Below are 24,792 nucleotides of genomic sequence, written 5' to 3' on the forward strand. Positions count from 1 at the left end.
AAAATCTCTATTTGACGAATTACATAGTTATTAAATCTGGGAAAGGTAAAGCTGTAAATCCAAAGACCCATTCTATATTGAAAGTCTTTATTGAATGTGAAATTCTCTGTCTTTATGACCACTGTCACTCTTCTGTGGTGGAGATTGAAGACTGCAATTGAAGAAATGTCAAATACAATGCAGGCTTTTTCCTTGACCTCCTCTTTCCAGTGAAAAATTATGTTGCTTTCTTGTGAAGTTACTTTTAAAGTTAGGTATAACTCAGAAATTTCAAAATTGGAATTTTAAAGTGATGCTAGTCAAGCTGAGCAAAACAAAAATCCATCTAGTCTCTGCTCCCCTCCCTAGCCTAACCCAATTTGAAACCTATGATTCATTCACAATCATCTGATATGATTTCAAAAACACGTTTTTTAACTTAAAAAAATATAGTCTTTCTATTCACACTGCATTGGGCTTTCTTGAGTGTAGATTCTTAAATGATTAATAGGCAGTCGAATCACTCAGACTAAGGAATCTGCAATAGAGTTGTAAAATCAAATAAATAAATCTTTGGACTATTATCCTCTGCCAAATAATGATGTGAAAAGAGCTTTCTCTCCTCTTGGGTCAGATCTTTAGTATTCATTTTTATAACTTAACAATAAGAAGTTACATATTTTAATTCAAAATAATGTGATTTGTGATGTAAATATGATCTAAACAAGGAATATACTGAACAAAAGAATTACAAGACCTTAATGGAGGCAACATTTTACTGAAAAATATGTAAGATGAAAAGTAATGGAGAGACATGTCATGCTAATAAGATTAAGATTTGTTAGGCAAAGATATTTGTTATCCTTCATTTGATTTATAGCGTTAATGTGACTAAAGTAAAAAAAGTTATAAAACATAAATGCTAGAGATGGCTATCAACATAACTTGAGAAATGTGAAGAGCAAGACAGTGGTGTGAAGAGTAAGACAATGGTGTGAAGAATAACCTACTAGATATTCATACATTATTTGTGCAGCCTCAGTGTTTAAAACAATGTGGTTGGTGCAGCAGTATCTGTGTATAACAATAAGGAAATGTTCAGGCATCTGTGAAATCTTTATATAATACTAAGCTGCTATTGCAAATGAGTGGGAAAATAAGAAAACAGTACCAGAAAAATTCCTTAACCATATAAAGTAAATAGAATTTTATTCTTTCTTTATAGCAGTTACAAAAAACAATTCAAGAAAGATAATTTATTTGTGAATGTTATGTTTTTCCAAATAATCTATAAAAGTATCCTAATGGTGCTATGATCTCATGGAAGGAAAATGTTAGAATAAAGGAAGTAAAATTTAAACTACAACTATATAAAATTTGAAATTATTTTCATCAAAATATGATGGAATATAGCAGAAAGACAAACCACAACTAGGAGAAAATATCTACAATACTTAAAATAGGCAAATAATTGTTATGTAAAATACATAAAGAACTCCCATGAATTAATTAAAGGAACAATTTACTAGCAAAATGAGCAAGAACACATTAACAGACGTTACACAGAAGATGAAAAACAAATAATCAATAATGTATGGAAAACAGTTCAACCTCATTTCTAATTAGGCAACTGCAAGTTAAAAACCATAATGAGATAACGTTTCATTCTCAGCAAACTGTCAGAAAAATATAGTCTGCAATACATGAGTTTCATCAGTATGCTCTTAGGAGGAATATTGTTGCAAACACTTTGGAGAATACTTTTGCATTAATTATTGAAGTTAAAGATAGGTGTACTTTTAACTTATTACGTATCCACGGAAAGTTCTTTGTCATGTGCCTCAGAAGAAATGTTCAAGAATATAGCATAGTAAATGTGATAGTAAATGATTGGTGATAAAACAGTTGTCATTCAACAATGTAATATATAAACAGATTGTGGTATATTCATACAGTGCATTATTTTATATGTGTAAATACAGTGAATTAATTTTTCAATTTTGATATTAATTTTATATTGATAATATTGACTTTATAATTATAGCCCCCAAATATTCCATCATTATATTCCATACAATGCTATTTACATAAATTTCAAAAATTGGTATAAATGAACAGTAAGACTATAAAAATTGGCAATATATAACACTAATTTCAGGTTATTAATTTCCTGAGAGAGAAGTGGATATTATGTAAAATTAAAAGGCACACATTGAGCAGTCAACATGTTATTAAAATTCAGAAATTTCATGGTAAATATTCAGATGTTGCATACTGATTATCAAAACCATATATATAGAGTATGTTTTTGTATGTAAGATATGTATACTGTAAGATTTTAAATTAGGCATTGAACAAGTATAAAGAAATGTATACTATATACTTTTCTGCCAAAGATCTCTGAATTTTACTGAAATACAAAATTTAACGACATTTTCGCCACTATATGTCACACTGATGTTTTAAGGAACAATATACAATTATTTTTAAAGCGTTTCTGTTAGTTAACCATACATAATTTTAAACTGTAGCAGACGGATTATTCTGAGGACCAAATCTCTCTGTGATTTATGTGTTAACAATTCATAATACACTTGACTTTTTTCTAGCTTCTAGAGTGAACTTAAGAAACTAAAACTTCTGAGATTATTTGAAAGCATGTATGCTTTCTTTGTTATATGAAGTATTATGCTTTCCTCATTATATTAAAAAAGTTAGTAATATATAATAAATCTTAACTTTCACTTACTATAAATTAAGTTTCTTTCAACACTACCTTGTCATCAAGTTGTAAGGTTAACTCTGGTGTATTGTAAGGCAATTATACAATGACATATAATCAAGACAAAGGTAAATATTCCTAATAAAAATATGTCATAGATAATTACAAAGGAATTTTTTACCTTTGGTTTTACCGAGACATATTATATCATGTGTCCTGTTTTATTTAAATTCTTATTAAGATGGTATTTGTCATATAATTTCATGTCACAATATTAAACTTCCCAAGGTTGGAAAGAATTTTATATAGTTATATGTATAATATAAAGGGGTCAGCAAATATGTGCATAAACATGAATCAAGGCAAAGAACCAGAGTTATGATTTAGATGGAGTTCTGAAGGGCATTTTATATCCATCATCTACTTTAATTTCAATTGAGTAAACAAATTGAATATACAAAAACACATTTGAAAAATGAGGCTGCAGAAGAGACAGTAAAATTTAGGGGGTTAAATAGGTGATTGACTTGGAATGTAGCAAGGTTTATTACCAAATTGACTGACCCGGCTCCAAGAAAATTTTACAAATCTCACGGAAACAAGTTAGGATAGAACTATTTTCAGAGTGCTTCACAACCATGTATAGAGTTGGAAGTTACCATATTTTTGAAAAATAAATGTGGGAGGAAAAAATGAGAATTAAACTATAGTAAGAAAGTCACGTGGGAAAAAAATTAAAAAGTGAAACAACTGAATGGCAAAGACAGACAATCTGGAAGCAACAGAATGACAAGAGGACAGAAAAGAAGAAAAAGGGTGTCATTTTGGGATTTCAACATAGCTAACTTATTCGTAGCTCACTACAGGTTAGTTCATGGCTAGGGTGCAATGTCAAGAATAGATAGGTTCCTCAGAAAGTTTTCCCGAAGAGTCTAATATTTTTACCAAATATTTTATGATTATGATTCACACAAATATTATTAAGTTCAAATAATCGACTGGTTTAGGAACTAGAAAACTCAACTGTTATTGAAAATGAAAGAGAACTTTTGAATGAGTTCATGAGAAAAAGCCTAACGGCAAGTATATGTAATAAAATGAAATATCAATTAAAAATCTAGTCAGGACGTACTGGTTCTGTACCTGGGACAAAATCACTTCATTTTAGGGAATTCATCTTTAAAAATTCCTATTACAATTATTTGCATGATTAAAAGATACCAGCCTGGGCAACATGGTGAAACTCCGTCTCGACAAAATAATAATAATAATAATAACAATAATAAATAATATTAGCCCCAGGCGTGGTGACTTTAGCCTGTAATCTCAGAACTTTGGGAAGCTGAGATGGACAGATCGTTTGAACCCAGGAGTTCAAGAACATCCTGGGCAATACAGTGAAACCTCCATCTCTACAAAATTTAGCGAGATGTGGTTGCGGGCACCTATAGTCTCAGCTTCTTGGGAGGTTGACATAGAGGGATCTCTTGAGCCCAGGATGTTGAGGCTGCAGTGAGCAGCAATTGCACCACTGCACTCCAGCCTGGGAAACACAGTGAGCCGGTGTCTGGGTGACAGTGAGGGGGAAAGAAAAGAAAATAAAAACCAATTTTAAAATTGTATAATAAACTATACAGCATTCTGCTTAGCATGTGGTAGATTTTCTTTAAAGGCCTATTTCTCAATTTCTTTTGCATCTGTATCCTTAAAATAGAAATAAGAAACAAGTTTTACTCAATCAGTAAATATATTGAAATCAAGAACTCAAATATCTGGAAGGATTATTTAGACACTGCTACCTACAAATAAAAGGTTGCTTTACTTCAGTTAACAGTATATGCAACATTTAAGTACAATGAAACGTCAGAGTTTCCACAAAATTTTCCTGTGGAAAAAATTCCTCTCTTTGCAACCAAATTGTTTTTTAAAAATTTACAAAATTCATAAATATATTTGCTCACAGTAAAATAAAAGAAATAACGTTATAAAATATCAACTATAAGAATTATGAAATATTCATATAAACAAAAGAAAGCTTTTAAAACTCTTTACTTGAGTTTAGACTAATTAAGCTAAGAGAGTCATATGTTTTATTTTACCTTCAAGTGTGCAGGAAGAGAAGAAATTATCTGATTTCACTACTTCAACAAAGATATTTTGCAAGCATCCATAATTTTTAGAAGTCAATAGTTGTGTATTAAACATTTATTAACAGCGTAACATTATTAAGCAAGCCACATTATTATAATTACAGAATATAAAATTTAAATGTTTCTGTTTACAGGACATCTTACTCTCTGAGGTTTAAATTTGTTAAATATTATGTTAAAATAACATTTCCAAGGACAATTTTGTAATAAAAAGCAAAACAGTATTGCATATTTTTGTATATGTCTTCACACTAAACAAAATATAAGGTTGGGAATTGGAGAATGCTCTTAATTTAACACTTTATAAGATTAAACTTTTTGAAAGTTATGTAGCTCCAAGTTATATTTTTTTATAGCTTCAAGCAAGGGAAGATTTTAATCTTCTTAACTTTCAAACATTCTGTTTCCTAGTGACATTCTCAAGGGTAGGAAATGGAACTAATTGCTTAGCAGTCAGCAAACAGAACAAACTTAAAATGCTCAAAGCTTAAAATATGGGAAACATAAAAAGGCCAAAAAAGTTTTTTGAAAAGAAATACAAAGAATTTAACTTTTTCTAAATAATTTCTTAACAAAAAGAGAAACAAGTCTAAACTAGCTTTAGTAAAGGGGAATTTATTACAAAGAAATTGGCACATTTCTTGAAACTCAGATGCCATAACAGGCTCTATCAACAAAAGAAACTGAAAACTACTAGAAAAACTATGTTTCATTTTTCAGTCTCTCATTTGTTTCTTCAGAATATTTATTTTTCTAATTTTTTCAATCTAGATTTTCTAGTGTGTACTCTTTCAATAAATAGGGCCTCAAAATTTGACTTCAACATAGATACCCTAGAACTGTATCTAAATAACCTTAAACCTTAGTTCTAATTAACATTTATTTTATTTTATTTTTCCATAAGTTGTTGTGGTACAGATGGTATTTGGTTACTTGAGTAAGCTCTTTAGTGGTGATTTGTGAGATTTTGGTGCACCCATCACCTGAGCAGTATATACTGCATCATATTTGTAGTATTTCATCCCTCGCCCCCTCCCACTCTTACTCCCAAGTCCCCAAAATCCATTGTATCATTTTTACACTTTTGCGTCCTCATAGCTTAGTTCCTACAATTCACAATTGCAAAATCGTGGAACCAACCCAAATGCCCATCAATCAACGAGTGGATAAAGTTTCTTCATGTGGCAACTTCTAATTCTTGTGAGAGGGTCTCTGTTTGGTTGTATTAGGTAATCGATCTACCCTTGATCCTTTATTTGTGGCTTGCGTGGAAGGTGTTACTGGAGGAAAGTGTATATGGCTTCTCACACAAGTAAGGACTGTGAAAGTCAACTGTCTCTGGAGTGATAATGTGAACATGGGAGATGAAAATTTCTCAGAAAGAGGAACATGTTTGGTCAGACACTCCAAGAGCTATTTAGATATGAACACTGCCAAGAATTGTTAATAAATCTTGAAGTTAGAAAATAATTCAATTTATATAGCCTAATTGCTAATTATTCCATTATCATTTTTCCATCTCTCAGAAGCTTGGTCAATTGTGATAGAAAAGAGATTGTCATGTAAAATTTAATTGGCTTGTGCAAAAAACAAAACAAAACAAAACAAAACAAAAACAACTCTAACTGAAAGCAGGACTATCAGGAAAGGACCATAGGATGAAAAATTATGAAGAAGCTGTAAAAAATCACCTTTGTTTATTTTGCTAAAGTTAAATTTTAAAAATAGTTCATTGCATTTTCTTTCCATTTAAAATTTTCTCTTTAAATTCAACTCCAGATTTTTTTTTTTTTTTTTTTTTTGAGACGGAGTCTCGCTCTGCCGCCCAGGCTGGAGTGCAGTGGCCGGATCTCAGCTCACTGCAAGCTCCGCCTCCCGGGTTCACGCCATTCTCCTGCCTCAGCCTCCCGAGTAGCTGGGACTACAGGCGCCCGCCTCCTCGCCCGGCTAGTTTTTTGTATTTTTTAGTAGAGACGGGGTTTCACCGTGTTAGCCAGGATGGTCTCGATCTCCTGACCTCGTGATCCACCCATCTCGGCCTCCCAAAGTGCTGGGATTACAGGCTTGAGCCACCGCGCCCGGCCCCAACTCCAGATATTTTTATGTTGCTGTGATACATGAGCATTTCATCCTGACACCTGTCAAAAGAAAAAAAAAAGTACTATAAATTAAAAAAATAGATGTGGCATTTGAATAACAATGAGTTGTCTGTTGTCAGAAAGCAGATGCGTTTTCAATACCAAATGCTTTGCTCAGCTCATTTTTTATGTCAGAAATGTGGAGATTTCAATCTGTAAAGAGCGTTTGGAGTTGTGAGGTGGTGCACATCTGTAGTCTCAGTTACTCCAGAGACTGAAGCAGGTGGATCTCTGAAGCCCTGTAATTCCAGAGTACAGTGTGCTATGATAGCAATGGTGAATAGCTACTGCACTTGAGCCTGGGCATCATAGAAAAAAGAACTAAATGAGGATTTGGAGTCAATAGAGAAAATGTACAGCCTTCATGAATAGTAACTAAGCTCTCTTTCACAAGTTATTTGTTTGCCACTTTCAATTTGCCGACATTGGTGTCCCAATATTATGGCTTCGTATCCTTTCATATCTGTTGGGAATTAAACATGACATTGTTTTAAATTAAGAAAAAATAATGGACATATTTTATGTCAGCATGGATGAAACAATTGATTCATAATTTACAGGATACTGTTTCTTGCTATTGTTGATTCTTTTAGACCTTAAAATGAGCATATTCTATATATAGTAATATACAGATATATAAGAAAGAAAAATATTCTGCTTATTATAAATATACCATTGAATATATGTAATGAATTTGTTAATATTTGGGTTACATTAAACAATAAAATTATACATTTTAATAGTTTTTATTTTGGTCTTGATTTACTAATTCCTAGGATTTCTAAATAGTATATAGAGGGTAGATGGGTTACTCAATGGAAGAATTAGTGCATGACATCTTAGAAAAGATACACTTTATTTCATTAAGTGAATATCTAGCAACAAGGTACATTAAAAGTAAATTGGAAGGTAGATCTTCATTCGAGGTTTGATTTCAGCATTTTCTTGCCTGCTGACACTGAACAAGACCCTTTACATCTTAGTTTGTCTATCTATTAACATGATAGTGATACCATATTTGCACAATTCAAATCTCTGTATATTTCTTACATTGCTGAAGTTAGTTGGGGGTTATTGGACTCTCATAAATAACTTGCTTGCTGACAGGTAGAGGATGAAGTGTGAATTTATTGCCTTTTGCCTAAGTGTACTGAGCCAAAGAGCAGGGGACTCTGCTTGTTCAATTGTTAATTGAGTTAATGCACTTTCTTCCATTGTTGTAAAAATCATCCCGTTAGGAGACGTCAGAGCTAGGAGAGATATGTCAGAATAATTTCAAAAGATTAATTGAGTGCTGAGTAGTCTTCAAAACCCACAAGCTGATATTCAAGAAATGTTAATCATCAGCAACATGGACTCAAAGGAGAAATGAAATAAAAATTTAAAGAGCAAAGTTTGTCCAAATGGGAAATGGAAACTAACTGCACATGTTCTCCAACACAGTTATGTTCATACTGTTGATTCTAATGCTTCCGTGTTAGGAGTTTCCAGGAGCCTCTAAGATGAAAAACGTTACTATGAAGAGTCCACCTCCCTAAGGAAAAACATAGAGGACTCAACAGAATAGTTTAACCTCACTTACGAAGGGATAAAGTTAAACTTTGATACTGACTATGAACATAAATATGTGTCTATTTTTCTTACTGAATATTGCTTAAATGGTTTTCTAAAATAAACTTTATTAAAACATAAGCAGAGTAAAAATCACTGTTTTTAAGTGTACAATTGGATAAATATTGAAAAATGATACAGGTGTGCACCATCATCACGAATTCAGTATGTAAAATGTTTCCATCAACACCAAAATTTTCCTTCTACCCCGTTGCTACCACATTTCCTGCTGGACCTTGGCAACCACTGATGTTTTCCTTCTCTATAGTTTTAACTTGTATATAATTTAAAATAAATGAAGTCATACACGAAGTATTTTATATCTGGCTTCATTAGTTCAGCATCATACTTTTCAGATATATCTATAGTGTTGTGTGTATCAGTAGAATTTTTTGGTTGCTAAACAATAATTGGTATAATTGATAATAAATCACATATTTATTGTTATCTATATTAACAGCACAAAATAATTATTTTATAATCAAGTCATAATTATTATTTATATTAATAACACAATAATTATAACAACCCCAAATTATATAACCTTCCAAAATTTATATTACTAACCCAAGATTTATCCATTTGATGGTTGATGGATAATTGGATTGTTTTAGTTTTTTAAAGCAATTTCAATTAAATATATATTACATAGCATACAATTAATTTCAAACTTTATGTATCAATGACTTTTTTTTTTTTTTCCTACTTACATCAGGTGTGTCTTCTATGAATCACCATTATCAAATGATGAGTCAATCCCGACAGGACTTACTGGGATCAGTGACACAGTATATTTTGTGTTTAAATGTTTCCTTAAAATGTCTGTTCTAATTAGGGTTTTAAAAGAGGAGTATAGTTACTGTCAATACCTCACTAATAATAGAAGTTATCCTGAAATATTTTAACAAAAACTCTCTATGACTCAGCGAAAATGGCAAAATACTGTTTGATTGAAATGTGCCATTGAGTGATTGAAGTATGCCACTTGTGGGATAATATGTGGGATATAAATTTTCTGACAGATTTTTTTTTCTTCAGCCATTTTCCCGTGTAAGGGAATTTAAAGCTATAGTAGTTATTATATTAAAATTAAGAAAAGATATTCCCATTCATTTTAAAGATATTTCTATTTTTTTGTTACCATTGAAATAAATTATTTGAGGCTTACAGGAAAAAACTACTGACTCCAAACTATCAAAGAAAAAAATTTAAGTAAAAATCAATAAATGTCTAAATGTTTAAAAATGTTGTAATCTTGTACATATAGATTTTTATATTTTCAAAAATGAGGTTCATTTTACACTCATATTATTTTAAAGTTATGTTAAAATATTTTTAAAATTTTACAGCAAACTTTTAAGTTTAACATGTATATAGATACAACTAAATACTAGAAGGAATTTTGCAAAGTGCCAAGGGCACACATTGTTCTTACAACACTTGGCAAGTGGTGTAGTGGGGGTACATTTTCCTTAGTATTAGAAAAAAATGTTATAATTTACTCGTGTCTTCACACAGAAGTCCACATGAGTCCTAAGGGTAATTTAATTGACCTTGCCAAATATATAAAATTGTTATATGAATTCCACAAAGAAAAACGAAGTTATTTTTGCAGTCTAGTATTTGTTTTATTAAAACTAAGTATTTAATTCTATTTTAAAAGTAAACTCTGTATTTTGTACCCTCCAGCTTTTACTTTTTTAATATTATTTTTGATGTACCATTCTAGTTTATACATTTAGTCAAATGTAAATAACAGTAAAAAGTTATCCAGTAAGGGAGATTTTATTTTTGGTAATGGTTAGCTACGAAATTTTCATCCAGTCTTCCAAGGTGAATAACAAGGAAACCTGGAGGGATTGAAAAAAAAGAAGACAGAATAATCGTATGTAATCGAAATCTAAGAGAGAAAGAACAGAGATGTGAGCCGTATGTTTGAAATCATTATTTACCCAAAGATGTCTGCCAATTCAGAACAATTAGCTAAGTGACTGAAAAACCAAGCAAAAAAATCATTACTTTTCATAACTTTCTGGAGAGAGAAGGAAAGAAACAAAGGATTCTATAGTCAGCCGAGAACGGCTTTCGTGGTAAAAGTCAGCCTCGAATAATGACTACGAAACGCAACATAAGCACCAGGGGTGAACTGGAACTACAGGGTCCAGACAGGGCCAAAATATCTAAATCTCTGAAATTGTACTACGGTTATTTGAGATTGTTTCTACACCTACATACATGTTGACAGAAGCAATAATAAATTCTCTCAAGAGGAACATAATATCATTCTAGGCCTCAAAGTATTTTAAATATTTTTATAAAGTAGTAGGCATTTAAACAAAACTTAATAGTAACACAAGGGGAGAAGATATTATGTTTGAAATCAAGTCAACAGAATCAATCAACAGGGTTATATATCATGGGGTCATCATGCAGAAACTTTGAACATATTTATGGTAGTAAACGTTGAGATTAAGAATGTAATCAGATAATTTGAAATAATAATGATAATAAAATTAAGTAAAAAGTTTGTAACTGTAAAGCATCAATATTAGTGAGGTAGAAATGCAGAAATTCAGGTCAAAGAAATCAAGTTGATAAAAAAGCTAGAAAAATGCATGTAGGTATGTATCAATAAAACGTGATGACATCAAAGAAAACCATTCTAAAATCATTTTTGAACCAGCAGTTAAAAAGGAACAAGAGTCAAAATAACAGCCAATTTTTCAATAGCAACATTGTAAATAAAATAATAATAGCACAAATACTTCAAAGAGTTGAAAGAAATTGACAGTGCCTTTCAGTGATTTAAAGAATTATAACTTTATAGGGTTTTAATTGAAATACAAAAACTGTATGTACTTCAAGTGTATAATTGGATGAATTTTAACAAATTAATACATCCTGAAATCATAACCATGATCAAGATGACAGACATTTCCATCACCCCACAAGTTTTCTTTGGCCCATATTGTAGACATCTGTCCTACAGGTACCATTCTCACAGAGCTGCTGATCTGATTTTTGCCACACTTTATTTATTACCATTTTCCTGAGGTTATATGCATTTCTCTGATTCTATGTACTCTTTTCTTCTGCCTAGTTTTTCGTATTTACAAAATTTTCTTAAATTCATTTGTGTTTTTTCACATACCAATAATCCAGATCACCGTACTGTTTAGTAGTTTTCTATTAAATGCGTATAGTCTAATTTGTTTATTCATTTATTTGCTGATGAACATTTAAATTATTTTTAGCTCAGTGCTATTACAATAAAGCTTCTATATACATTTTAAACGTATAAATCTTTGGGTATATTTTTATTTAACTTGGGTAAGTAGGAATGGGATGTCTGAGTAATATGGTATGTGGATGTTTAATTTTTTAAGAGCTTTCAAATTTTTTTCTAAAGTGTTTTTTACGATTTTGCATTTCCACTAGCAATGCAGTAGATTTCCAGTTGCTCCATGGCCTCACCATTAATTTAGGAAATAGCTAAAACCATGTGGTCAGCTATATTTTAATTTTAACCAGTCTAATATATGTATTAAGCATCAAAACATACATATTGGCAAAAATATCATATAAATATCGTGGCCTATCCAAGATATTCATGCACACAGACCTAAAAAAAATCTTTTGTGAAAATATTCTTGAAGGAAGTACTTTGGAAAGAACAGCAAAAAACTCAGAAGATCTGCCTTTCATGTAGCATATTATGACTTTTAATGGATAAAAATAGTGATAGCCTTGATTTTATACTTATTTGGGTGTCTAGAAAATTACTAAACTCATTTCTCTTCCATAAAATAGAGATTAAAAAACCATTTCAAGTATTATTATCAGGGTTACATGCTGAAGCACTATAGATTTTTCAACTATAGTAACTTACATTTTATCACATGAGTACAATCTCCTTGAGACAAATATACATTTGTTGAATAAATCAAATATAGGATATTTGAATTATAAACAGACACACATAGCTTCAGTGTAAGTGAAAGTGAAAGTAAGATTATTCAGCAACTAGACCAACACAATATTTAAATAATATTGTAAATAAAACTAGTTTTGTGATTCTCTGGGTTATATTCTCTCCAGTATACAGAGTTTACAATAGCAAAATCAAGCTAGAACCATATCCTGCAGTGGGTGACAAATAACACCTGCCAAACTTTAATGCCAATGTCTCACTTCAGCGAACAATTTCATTAATTTCCTTTAAATTTGGCAGAAGCATTACTGTTGGAAACTCAATGGCAGACACTTCATTATAAGTCCAGCTGGTAATCATAAGTAGTGGTTGAATCTAACACAATATAAACCCAGCCATTTGCCCTTATAAGATTGTGTGTCAGGTAAAATCCACAGTTCTTACAGACACACACAAAGCCCAAAGTAGAGGTTAATTATCTCCATCCTATGCTACTAACACATGAACTGACTTAAAGATGCTTCCCAAAGCACCAACTTCTTTCTCTGCTTCTCACAAAAAAGAGAGTCATATCTAGTTTTAATTAACAAATTTATAATGAGAATAGATGTTCATGCAATATGATTCTAAACTCTGCTTAGCTGCTTCTAAAATACAAATCACACAGCTGAACACATTAGAATAACATGGTCTTCCCATAATGACATATGCCAGATTTGTGTGTGTCTCTCCTTGTGGCAAATAATTTATGTAATTTCTTTCACAGAAATGAAAGTGATTGTTTTAATGAAAAAAAACACAAACATGTTTTCTATTTAGAATAACTTGCGGCCTTATTCTTTAAAGTTAATGAATTTTGGCATTCTGAGGTATGGAAATAGCTAAATCTATGTGCAATATGTCAAAAATTATTTCCTGAAATCTTATAATAAGAGTAATTTATGGACTAACCAAAAATCAAATCTATGATCAAAGATGACTATTGTGAAATATAACAATATAAAATATTCTTTATCAATCAATAAAATGGATTTATCTAATGTTTGCGAGCATTTTACTTTGTATCCTAATGACTCATTATCTCTGATGCACTTCTCTAGCTTTTTCATGTTTTAGTCTTGTTTAGTCATGATTTCTCTTAATAATGGTTGAAGAATAACATTTGTTATTACAGGAACTGGGGTGTTTAATTGTGCTGCAAACCTGTTGCTCTGCTTGCTGCTGCTGAGGAAATAATTGATATTTTGCATATTCTCCTGTCCTCTTTTTCCTACTGTGCCGCTTTGCATGGCTAAAATGGGAGCCAATGACTCAATTCTGTATTGGAGAAAGTGAAAACAATTTCTAGGCCCACTGTATATGTTTCCTATTTCTGCTGTAACAAATTGCTTAAAACCAAAGTGACCTTAAGCAATATAAATATGTTATCTCATGGTTTTAGTTGTCAGAAGTCTAAAATGTGTTCTTAGGGCTGCTTTTCTTGTGGAGACTCTAGGGAAGAAATAGTATTTTTCAGCTTCTAACGTCTGCCTTTCTCTAACTTTCATGGCTGCTTTGCAGCATAACATCTTCCCGCCCTCTCCACTATCACCAGTTGACTTCTTGTCTGTCTCTTTCTTCTGACCGTGTGATTACATCAGAGCCAGTGGCATAATGTAGGATGATCTCCCCATCTCAAGATCCTTAACTTAATAAAATACACAAAGTCCTTTTTGCCATCTAAGATAATATATCCACAGTTTTCAGAAGTTAGCACCTGGACATCTTTGGGGATTATTAATGAGCCTACCATACTCATAAAGTACTAACTGCTTGGTTCAGAAAGTTGGGTGGGTGATATGGTTTGGCTGTATCTCCACCCACATCTCATCTTGAATTCCCATGATGAGATGGGAGGGACCTGGTGGGAATTGATTCATGAATTGAATCATGGAGGCTGGTCTTCACTGTGCTTTTCTTCTGACAGTGAATAAGTCTCATGAGACCTGATAGTTTTAAAGGGGAGTTGCCCTGCACAAGCTCTCTTCTCTCGTCTGCCACCTTGTGAGACATGACTTTCACCTTCTACCATGATCGTGAGGTATCCCCAGCCATGTGGAACTGTAAGTCCAATAAACCTCTTTCTTTTGTAAATTACCCAGTCTCAGGTAGGTGTTTATCGGCAGAATGAAAACAGACTAATACAGTAAATACCAGTAGAATAGGGTATTGCTGAAAAAATACCAGAAAATATGGAAGCAACTTTGGAACTGGGTAATAGAAAGAGGCTGAAACTGTTTGGAGGGCTCAGATGAAGATAAGAAAATGTGGGAAAGTTTGGAACTTCCCAGAGACTTGGTGAATGACTTTGACAAAAATGCTGATAGTGATATGAACAATAAGGTCCAGGCTTGAGGTGGTTTCAGATGAAGATGAGAAACTTTTTGGGAACTGGAGCAAAGGCGACTCTTGTTATATTTTAGCAAAAAGACTGGTGTTATTATGCCCCTGACCTAGAGATTTGTGGAATTTAACCTGACAGAGATGATTTAAGGTATCTGGTAGAAAACATTTCTAAGCAGCAAAGCATTCAAGATGTGACTCAGGTGCTGTTAAAGGCATTCAGTTTTATAAGAGAAGCAGAGCATAAAAGCTTGGAAAATGTGCAGTCTGACAATGCAATAGAAAAGAAAATCCCATTTTCTGGGAAAAATTCAAGCTGGCCACAGAAATTTGCATAAGTAATGAGGAGCCAAATGTTAATCCCCAAGACAATGGTGAAAATGTCTCCAGGAAATGTCAGAGGTCTTCACAGCAGCCCCTCCCATCACAGGCCCAGAGACCTAGAAGGAAAAGATGGTTTCTGGACCAGGCCCAGGGTCCCTCTGTTGTTTGCAGTCTGGAGACTTGGTGTCCTGCATCCCAGCTGCTCCAGCTGTGACTAAAAGGAGCCAAGACACAGCTTGGGCCGTTGTTTCAGAGGGTGAAAGCTACAAGCCTTGACAACTTTCATGTGGTGTTGGGAGTGTGGATGCACAGAAGTCAAGAATAGAGGCTTGGGAACCTCCACCTGGATTTCAGATGATGTATGGGAATGACTGGATGCTCAGGCAGAAGTCTGCTGTGGTGGGGAGCCCTCATGGAGAACCTCTGCTACAGTGGTACAGAAGGAAAATGTGAGGTTGGAGCCTCCACACAGAGTCCCTACTAGGGCACCACCTAGTGGAACTGTGAGAAGAAGGCCATCGTTCTCCAGACCCCAGAAGAATATATCCGCTGACAGCTTGGATCGTGCACCTGGAAAAGCTTCAGACACTCAATTTCATGCGAGTCCATAAAAGCAGCTGGGAGGGAAGAAGTACCCTGCAAAGTCGCTTGGGCAGAGCTGCCCAAGACCATAGGAACCCACTTCTTGCATCAGTGTGACATGGATGTGAGACATGGAGTCAACGGAGAGCTTTTTGGAGCTTTAAGATTTGACTACCCCACTGGGTTTCAGAATTGCATGGGGCCCATAGCCCCTTTGTTTTGGCCAATTTCTCCCATTTGGAATGGCTGTATTTACCCAATACCTATATCCCCATTGTTAGTTACTAGAAAGTAACTAACTTGCTTTTGAACTGGGTAACAAGAAGAGATTGGAATAGTTTGGAGGGCTCAGAGAAAGATAAGAAAATGTATAAAGGCTCATAGGCATAAAGGACTTGCCTTATCTCAGATAAGACTTTGGATTGTGGACTTTTGAGTTAATGCTGAAATGAGTTAAGACTTTTGGGGTTGTTGGGAAGGCCTGATTGGTTTTGAAATGTGAGCACATGAGATTTGGGAAGGGCCAAGTGTGGAATTATATGGTTTGACTGTGTCCTCATCCAAATACCATATCGAATGCCCACACGTTGTTGGATGGATGCAGTTGAAGGTAACTGAATCAGGGCAGCAGGTCTTTCCAGTGCTGTTCTCATCATAGTGAATAAGTCTCACAAGATCTGATGGTTTTAAAAAGGGAAGTTTCCCTGCACACGCTCTCTTCTCTTGTCTACTGCCTCGTGAGATGTGTCTTTCACTTTCTGCCATGATCATGAGGCCTCCCCAACCAGGTGGAACTGTAAGTCCATTAAACCTCTTTCTTTTATAAATTGCCCAGTCTCAGGTATGTATCTATTGGCAGTGTGAAAAAGAACTAATAAAGATGGTGAAACATGTCTTAGTCTTATACTAATACAGCTGGTAAAACAGGTTTCTTAGCCTTATCTTTAGGAAAAGGACTACCATAGTTATGTTTGTAGTTGGTGGGGCTATACTTGTCCTTTTTTTCCCTCTAACTGATATCTGCTTTTTAATGAAGTAGGTACAAGTGCAAAGTTAATTAAATATATTCTAGTTATGTTAGAATAACTTAATTTGAGTAGTTTACTTGTGTATTTCAAGCTTTTGAAAACACCATAGAGATATATACTATAGCCTAAGAAAAATACTATAGAAATAAATACTCAGTCTTTCAGATGTCTACTAACACTTCCTTCCCTTTCTAGTTTACAAACTAGCTTACAAACTTACAGTGCAGAGGGAAAACTGATTCTGCAGATCCAACAAGACCTCTAGATTTTGAAATTTCTGGGTTGTTAGTAAACTAGTTTGTTACATGAACTGAAGACTGTTGAGGTGTGTCTGATGTTCTTGGGCGCTTTGAGTGGCTGATTCCTAACAGTGGAATTTTGGCCATGGGCTTCTGGGCTTGATATTTTCAACCACAGAGGTATTATTTTTCCAACCTGACTTTTTACAAACCACATGCAATCTAAGTATCTTTGAAACCAACCCAATTGCCCCACAGAACTGAACTGATGTTTATGTTTTTTTTTTTTTTTTTTTTAAATAAGCATAGAAATCAAGACTCCTAGTCTTTTTTTTTTTTTTTTTTTTTTTTTTTTGAGATGGAGTCTTGCTCTTCTGTCACCCAGGCTGGAGTGCAGCGGCACAATCTCTGCTCACTGCAAGCTTTGTCTCCCACGTTCACATCATTCTCCTGCTTCAGCCTCACAAGTAGCTGGGACTACAGGCACACACCACCACGCCTGGCTAATTTTTTGTATTTTTTGTAGAGACAGGGTTTCACCACGTTAACCAGATGATCTCCATCTCCTGACCTTGTGATCCGCCCGCTTCAGTCTTCCAAAGTGCTGGAATTACAGTCGTGAGCCACCGCACCCGGCCATTCCCAGTTTTAAAACTTAAGAAGTTACAGTTTTCTTATCTGAGTTCCTTTCTCAGGAAACCAACCATCAGCCTTCTCAGATAGTATATATGAACTGAAACTTACCAGATCATTGCATCTGTACAATGAGACCCTAGACTTCTCATCCATCATAACTGCCTAACTGATCCCCTGCTTCCTGTTAACCAACTCCTCTTCCTTACCTCTTGCTAATTCCTGTTTTCCTGCATGCAAGTACATTTCTTCCCTGCTACATAAACCTCTCATTTCAGTTAGTCAGAGAGAACAATTTAAGACTGATCTCCCATGTCCTCAAATGCAGCACCCAGTTAAAGCTTTTTTCCCTGGCAACATTTGTTGTCTCAGTGATTGACTTTCTATGCAGTGAACAGCAGGAGGTAGACCAAATTCCTGGTGTTTTGATAACAATTTTACATATTTTATTGGGAAGACTGGGACCCAGAGAGCCTCTACATAGAATTATAAGACCATGGTGTGTCAAAAAAAATATTTAATTCGGCTGTTTAGGTACTATCTAATAACGATTCATTGTCTCTGCAGTGAATACATACATACATCAGACACACCTCAACAGTCTTCAGTTCATGTAACAAACGAGTTTGCTAACAACCCAGAAATTTCAAAGTCTAGAGGTCTTATTGGATCTGCAGAATCAGTTTTCCCTCTGCACTGTAAGTTTGTAAGCTAGTTTGTAAACTAGAAAGTATTAAACTATGTTTGAAGTGCTTTCTATAGACTTATATAGGCTCACAATTTTCCTTATATAAGCCTGAAAAATAGAGTTCCCTTCCTGATTTTCCACTACTATGCCAAAGCTATGTGGAAGTTTCTAATTTCACTCTGGCCAACAGGTGTGGGCCAAATATGTAAATTCAGAACAAAACCCCAATACATAATATTCTTTTAACCTATTTATGATGTCTTTTTTCTCCTCGCAAAACATCACAGTGTCTGAAAGTGAAAATGTGGTATCTTCTAAAATTATTTTTACATCTTGTCTCTGTTCTTCATACCTGAGAAAGCCTCATTGTTTAGTTATCAATGGTAGAACTAATAGTTAGCTATATTTTACAAGTGTTTGTAATTACTCATTTGAATTTGTACAACATATAGTGAAAAGAATTTGAAAATAGTTTGCATTTTGTATTTGGTTCTATTTTTTCCAATATAAATGTTTATTTTGAATTTGAATTTTGGTATTAATTTGTATTATTTTTTCCTTTGCTAATAATCTCGATTATAACATCTAATGATACAAAATTTTACTGATAAAAATCATTTAAAGCATTTGAGTCATTAAAACTATTATTTTATCTAAAATGATGTAATACATTACTTCGGTAAAATAACTTACTCATGAGATCAGAAAACATTAAGTGAGTGAAAGACATTTTTCTAGGCATCCCAAAGGAGAATGACTATCCTACAGTAATTTAGTATAAGTATTTAGACTAACAAATTTAAATCATAAAGAAGTTATTCATGCCCAATATAACAAAATAAGAAAGTTGTTAAGGCAAAAACTCATCTTTTACATATTATAAATAGTGAGAATTTGTGCTGGATTGAAGCATTGTTTAGATAAAGAGCAAATAGTAGATATTAGAGCCAAGCACTTCCACAGCATGTGAAAAGCTTTAACTTCAACTCCATAAGGAGCCAATGAAGGTTTTTGAACAGGTAAATGATATAAAACTTTATAATGATTGTTCCAGGTTAAGTATTTAAGATGTGCTGTAGGTAGAATATATCTGTAAGAACAATTAAAAATAAAAATTTATGGATTTCCAATATGTACAATCATTTTCAAGAGACATTCCTGAGGTAGAATTAGTGGAATATATTCATTCATAGCAAATGACAGGAAGCAATTAAAATGATTTTAGGTTTTCATGCCTTTGTGACTGGCAGAACTGCGTTATTGAGAAAAAAAAAAAAAAGAAAATCATAGGGAAAATTCACATGGGGAAAGAAGTGAAAACCTAGTGAATGGTTTAATAGACACAGCATTTAATAGACACAGCATGGTATCCACACTGGTACTATATTCGTTAGATACATTATTATCTTTCCCTCCATTATTAAAGCTGCTTCCTAACAATTTTTTCTGCTACTACACATAAGCTAACCCCTCCCAATATCCTACAAGGTTATGCATGATCTGACTACATGTTACCACTTTAACTTCCTCTTCTCTTGTTCGTCCTGATTATTTAATCTATAGTAATAATGTTTCTTGGTTCAGTCAGTGGTATTCTTGCCTCAGTGATGACTCCTCTCCCTGGAAATCTTATACTCAAGATACCTGCCTTGCCAAGTTCCTCATGGTGTTTTAGTCTTTCCTCAAATATCTCATCAATGAGTCTATCCTAATTGCCACCTCCACTGTTATTTTACTGGAATCCTACTGGGGTGGTGGTAAAGTGTGGAAAACAGGAATATTTTATGTATTTTTTTAATTAAATCTTAATATTTGAATAGGGTCTGTGTCTTGTCCTTGAGACTTTAAAACATGTTTCTTCAGTAATATAGCTCTACTTGCAAGCCCAGGCTCTGCCTCCTTTTCCTGGCTGAAAAGTTCTCATCATATGTGCTTGGAATCTTGATGCTACAATGAGGTTTTGTGTTTGCTCATTTCACTTTTGATGTGACAGGAAGACAGAAGGCACTGAGCCTTTTTCCCTGCAAAATCTGTGCATGCCATAGATTACATTTCATTAAGATTACACCTGTCTTTTCTATCCTGCTAGAGCCAACAGAGGGTCTTTCTATGATCTCCACAGTGAGAACCTGGAGACATTTCTGAAAATAAAGTCCAGAAATGTGTGTATCCTGCAAAAAAATGTGATTTTCTTATTCTCACTCTAGTTTTTACTCTAGACTTCTGCACTCAGCTTCCAGCAGTATAGAGACCCTACCAGTTAATGTCCTTAGTACTGTCTTTTCCAGGTGAGAAGATTTTTATTGTGTCTCTCTGGACTTGCTTGTCTCTCCAGATTTCATCATGACAATTTGCTCCGACTTTAGTTCTTTGGTGGACACATGAAAATGCCTTGATTTTCTGTTTGTTCAGCTCTTTCTTGTTGTAAAGACAGGTATGATGACTTCTAAGCTCTTCACATGTTGGAGGTGAAACACAAGTCTGATGGACACATTTTCAAGTTAAAGCCACCATAATTTCCTGAGAAAGTAAAAGGAGGGTATAAGAATTAAAATGTGGTATGTATAGCCAAAAGCAATAAGGGACTCATTTTCTGGACTATTTATCTTCAGATCTCTTATCTATGAGGTGAATAAGCTCATCTGTGTAAGCTCCATTTATTTGGCATTTCACTTACAATCATCTGTAATAAATCCTGCTAGATATACATTTTTAAAATTTTTGGTATGTCATTGTGTCTAAATATGTGTATATACATTTGTAAATCAAATTAAAAGGTATACTAGATAAGAAATTGATAATCATAGAAGAGAAGAAAAATAAGAATGAAAGAAGGACAATGTCGGATACATCACATTTGAAATGGTTAATTTTTAGTTACACTGACTGCTTTAATGCTTTCCATCTGCAGTGAGACTGTTGACACATCTCTGCCATTTGTTACAGGCTTGTTTTACTAGGAATGGCCCAAAGCTTCTTCATTTACTGTATTCTCTTCATCTCTCCAATTCATGTGCAAAGGTCACTTTTAGAAAACATAAGAAAATAATCAGAAAGCCATTTCTAGAAGTAGTTCTTTTTAAATATTTTAATTATTATGGATACATAATAGATGCATATATTTATGGGGTACATGTAATATTTTGATATAAGTATACAATGTGTGATGATCAATCATGGTAATTGGAGTATCCCTCACCTCAAAAATTTATTATTACCTTGTGTTAGGAGCATTCTAATTGCACTCTTTCAGTTATTTTGAAATGTACAATAAATTAGCCTCAATATCTGGCTCTGCCTTTAGTAGCTCTGACAGCACACATCTCTCCTGGCTGTCACTCTGTGGCAAAGGCAATTTCAATCCTCACCGCTCAGCCTAAACTGGAGATCTCCATCCCAGAAAAATGAAACTCTGTATGCCTTTTGCCTCAGAAGATAGAATTTGCTTCTCAACCCAAATCCTGTTAACACCAACAAATTCCACCTGTTTGAATTTTTTTGCAGAATTACTTCAAATGGGATTAATCTCATCTTCAGGAAAATCCCACATTATTATGTTCTTGTAGAATTTCCCGGACTGAAGGGAGTTAAAAGGTATCAGAATACAATACTTTGTTGTTAGTATGTCCTGAGCTAGTCATTCTTAAATAGCCCTGTGTGTAGGTCAGCATTCAAAGTAATATACTTTAAAAAAATCTTTAGCATGAAATAATGTGTTTTTTTTTTCTTGCTTTCTTTACTTGCTTTCAGTACTGAATCTCAAACTTGTGATTCATATAAACATAGTTTCATCAGTACAATCAGGTGCTCAAGAACAAGCACTAATTTAATTATTCATGCTTCAAATTGCTGAAAGTTTTATGCCAGACTTGCATAGGTCAGGAGAAATATACTTGCATTATTTGCTGATGCAGGAACGTGTTTCTGTGGGATTTTAAGTTAGGTAACTTTCGGAATAATTTTCTACCAGAAGCTAGATATATTTTTTATTAGATATTATTCCAAGGGCCTGAGGAATGGACTGATACTGGTCAGAACATAAAATGTATGTACTACAAGCAGAAATTTTCATATCTGAATGAGATTTTGCAAGGATTAACATTCTGTAGAGATTATGCTTGGGATTGGAATTTACACATCCCATGAAAGATTCTTTCAGAATCCAAATCACTGAATGTCAAGGTAAGCAGTAACTTGCATTGTATCAACATGTATTGATGTCATCATATCTAAACAATACTTGTATTATATTGACATGCATTGATATCATCATATCTAAGCAAGAGAAAGGGGGGAAATACACTACTATTTGCACAATAGATAAACTACTCTTCTCCTGGGAGTGGTAGAATATGGTTTAGAAAATCAGAAATAACTAATTCCATACAGTAGTAACACATAGTCAATGCTGATTTATAATCGGTATTGTTTGCTAAGAAGTGGTTGACTTGGCCGGGCACAGTGGCTCACGCCTGTATTCTAAGCACTTTTGGAGGCTGAGGCAGGCAGATCATGAAGTCAGGAGATCGAGACCATCTTGGCCAATATGGTGAAACCCCATCTCTACTAAAATAAGAAAAATTGTACAGGTGTGGTGGTCATGCCTATAATCCCAGCTACTTGAGAGGCTGAGTCAGGGGAATCACTTGAACTGAGGAGGCAGAGGTTGCAGTGAGCCGAGATTTTGTCACTGCACTCCAGCCTGGTGATAGAGGAAGACTCCATCTCAAAAAAAGAAGTGGTTGACTTAACTACAACCCAAAAAATGGCTTGTGGATGTTATAATGTTGATCAAACAGGCTATGTATTAGTCTGTTTTCGTGCTGCTGATAAATAAATACCTGAGATTGGGCAACTTACAAAATTTATTTATTTTACTTACAGTTCCATGTGGTTGGAAAGGTCTCACCATCATGGCAGAAGGTGAAAGCCATGTCTCAAATGGTGGCAGGCAAGAGAAAAGAGCTTGTGCAGGGAAACTACCCTTTTTAAAACCATCAGATCTCATGAAACTTATTTGCTACCATGAGAACATAATGGGAAAGACCTGCTGCTATGATTCAATTACCTCCCACTGGATCACTCTCAGAACACATGGGAATTCAAGATGAGATATGGGTGGGGACGCAGCCAAACAATATTATTTTGCCCCTGGCCCCTCCAAAATCTCATGTCCTCACATTGCAAAACCAATCATGCCTTCCCAACAGTCCCCCAACGTCTTAAATAATTTCAGCATTGACTCAAAAGTCCACTGTCCAAAGTCTCATCTGAGACAAGGCAAGTCCCTTCTGCCTATGAGCCTGTAAAATCAAAAGCAAGTTAGTTACTTCCCAGATACAATGGTTACAGGCATCAGGTAAATATAGCCACTCCAAATGGAAGACATTGGCCAAAATGAAGGGGCTACCAGCCCAATGCAAGTCCAAAATCCAGCAGGGCAGTCAAATCTTAAACCTCCAAAATATTCTCCTTGGACTTAATGTCTCACATCCAGGTCACACTCATGCAAGAGGTACATTCCTATGGCCTTAGACAGCTCTTTCCCTGTGACTTTGCAGGGTAAAGCTGCCCTCCCTGCAGCTTTCCTGGAGTGGCATTGAGTAACTGTGACTTTTCCAGGAACACAGTGCAAGCTGTTGGTGGATCTGCCATTCTAGGGTGTGGAGGATAGTGGCCCTCTTCTTACAGCTCCACTAGGCAATGCCCCAGTAGAGACTCTGTATAGGGGCTCCAACCCTACATTTCCCCTTTGTACTGCCTTAGCAGAGGGTCTCTATGAGGGCCCACTCCTGCAGCAAACTTCTGCCTGGCCATTCAGGCATTTCCATACATCCTCTGAAATCTAGGTGGAGGTTCCAAACCTCAATACTTGACTTCTGTGCAACTGCAGGCTAAACACTACATGAAAGCTGCCAAGGCTTGGGACTTCCACCCTCTGAAGCAACAGCCTGAGCTGACTTTGGCCCGTTTTAGCCATGACTGGAATGGCTGGCACATAGGATAACCAGTCCCTAGGCAGCACAGAGCAGGGGGGCCCTGGGCCTAGCGCATGAAACCATCTTTTCCTATTAAGCCTCTGGGCGTGTGATGGGAGGGGCTACCATGAAGACCTCTGACATGCCCTGTAGACATTTCCCCCATTATCTTGGGGATTAACATTTGGCTCCTCATTATTCATGTAAATTTCTGCAGCTGACTTGAATTTCTTATCAGAAAATGGAATTTTTCTTTTCTATTGCATTGTCAGGTGGCAAATATTCCAAACTTTTATGCTGTTTCCCTTTTATAACTGAATACCTTTACAGCACCCAAGTCATCTGTTGAATGCTTTGCTGTTTAGAAATGTCTTCTGCCAGATACCTTAAATCATCTCTGTCAAGTT

This window comes from Macaca nemestrina, chromosome 3 (genome assembly GCF_043159975.1).
Source record: "Macaca nemestrina isolate mMacNem1 chromosome 3, mMacNem.hap1, whole genome shotgun sequence".
In the NCBI taxonomy this organism is placed as follows: Eukaryota; Metazoa; Chordata; class Mammalia; order Primates; family Cercopithecidae; genus Macaca; species Macaca nemestrina.